Source organism: Limulus polyphemus, unplaced genomic scaffold (assembly GCF_000517525.1).
Source record: "Limulus polyphemus unplaced genomic scaffold, Limulus_polyphemus-2.1.2 Scaffold3000, whole genome shotgun sequence".
Lineage (NCBI taxonomy): Eukaryota > Metazoa > Arthropoda > Merostomata > Xiphosura > Limulidae > Limulus > Limulus polyphemus.
The window spans coordinates 50259-52235 of record NW_013668610.1 but is presented as its reverse complement, the minus strand read 5'-3'; the positions used below and the strand labels follow the sequence as shown (position 1 = coordinate 52235).

At 35.7% G+C, this 1977-nt stretch overlaps 1 protein-coding gene across 2 annotated transcripts in view; it reads right to left on the bottom strand.

Moving 5' to 3' along the window:
• The window catches only part of LOC106468417 (putative polypeptide N-acetylgalactosaminyltransferase 9), a 111998-nt gene that overhangs the window by 91470 nt on the left and 18551 nt on the right, over positions 1 to 1977 (bottom strand). The window contains exon 1 of one of the 2 annotated variants that reach the window (XM_013928846.2): positions 1302 to 1458. The exons of the other annotated variant lie outside the window; for it this stretch is intronic. The gene's annotated coding sequence lies outside the window, so the exon portion shown is untranslated. Of the gene's footprint in view, positions 1 to 1301; positions 1459 to 1977 lie in introns of those variants that run through there. 2 annotated transcript variants of the gene reach the window in all.

Genomic DNA, 1977 nt, shown 5'->3' with positions numbered 1-1977 from the left:
GACCACGCTGTGTATATGTGATAAAAAAACAATTATTAGAAAACCACTAAATCAATCGCATATCATACGTTATTGTTTTCCAAACAAGCGCGCACACAAACACGAATTCCCCGTGCATACAAGTTTCATGGCATATAAAAGAGGAATTGATAATATAATTATTGATTCTTCCAAACCTATAAATAGGATATTTGCAATGGTTTGAACATCGATAATATTTTTAAAGCGCCTTTACACCGAAAATCGATACACTGATGTGTCCTAAATTGTCATTGGTTGATATATATTAATGCCTTCAAATTTTGAGCTTTTTCTTCTATAATTATTTTCATTTAAGTTTAACATTATTGAAATTATTAATAAATACATATTTGGCCCAATAGAAACTCAACATATCATAACTACGGTAATACTTTAGTAGGAATGGGCCATATGTGCAATACAAATTAACAATCTCAAACACACTGCAAACAGCATGTAAAGACAACTTTATAAGCACTTTACACATTGTTGAGTGGTAAACAAACCTACTGGAGAGTAGCACGTCACAAAAGCACTTGAGAAAATCGGTAGAGAAAAAACAAAAATTTCACAAAACCACAAATTTGTCAATCTGACTGACTGACTGGCTAGCATTGTTGGGAAGGAATAGATAGCTCTCTCCTGCCTTCAACTTATGCAAATCTAAATACACATGATTGAATTACGCTACCTAGGATTAGAGTGTTTTTCTTGTTTGTATTTATAACCTTGGTAATAACAAGTAATAACAATAACCATTTTTCAACACTACTAACGATACACTAATAGCTCTGTGTGTTGCCAAGTGACAACCCGCCCTCCCATCACGTTCGGTTGCACGACTGTTTATGCGCACGCGCTATGTGATCAGCCTGCAGCTGTATCAGGGTAGATTAGGATTTCCCAAGGTGATCGATACTGACAGTACATGAGTGAATAAAGACCTAGGGGTCAACAGGGGGCCGAAAATGACCCCTTTTCATACGCTTTTTAAAGCCCATCAACCCCATATATATCATTAGAGGAAATTAAAACCAATTCTTTTTTACATTTTATGTTTTTTAACGATTGTATTATGGTGAATAAAAGTTGTTTAAATACTGAAGTTTCTTCACTATGAAGTTTCATTCATAATTTATATTCTAAGAACTTGGGGGTTGATGAACTTTATAAGTTCGTCAAGGGGTCGACAACTAAAAAAATAGTTTGAGAAACCCTGAGCTAAATAAAAAAAGAGACTACTTAGATTCTCTAGATCTAGGTTCTAACTATGATCTAACCTTTCAAAACAATGTTTTCAGTTCTATAAGTCTGACTCGAGGGTTCTCTGTGTTGGACAAAGCAATTCCACCACAGCAGTCGGTGCTTATGACGTGAATACCTACGTGAGGACGAACGTGACCACTGCCGAAATCTCACACGGTTTTGTTCAAGCGCTCTGGACTGAAAACAAGAACGATACATTGTATAATTTACCTTGGCATTGTTTTCAAATTAAGTGACCTATTGACATCTTTTGAAATATGTCTTTCAAGGAAACAAAACGAAAGAAGATGAGAAATATCCATAACATTGAAAAGTCTTTGTCCCAGCAAAGAAAGCATCACTGCAAAAATAGAGATAAGATTAGAAGCAGTAATGCTGAATATACGAAATAAGGCTTCGCCTTTATTCCAGCCAAAGAAAAGGCTGCCACCCTGGCTAGATGGAAGAAAAACTATAGCAAAGATATCAGAAAAAAACAGGAAATGTCGAGATATAGCTCTAAGGAAATCTACGAGAAGGATAGGCCTAGAGCCCAGTCACTCTCGAGTCTTAGCACCAAGAAAAGCTAAGAAAAGGATAGGCCTAGCACCCAGTCACTCTCGAGACTTAGTACCAAAAAATCTACGAGACAAGCGTAAAACATTTTTAAATAAAAAAATTAAGAAGTAGGGATGGGAGCATTAAAAATTA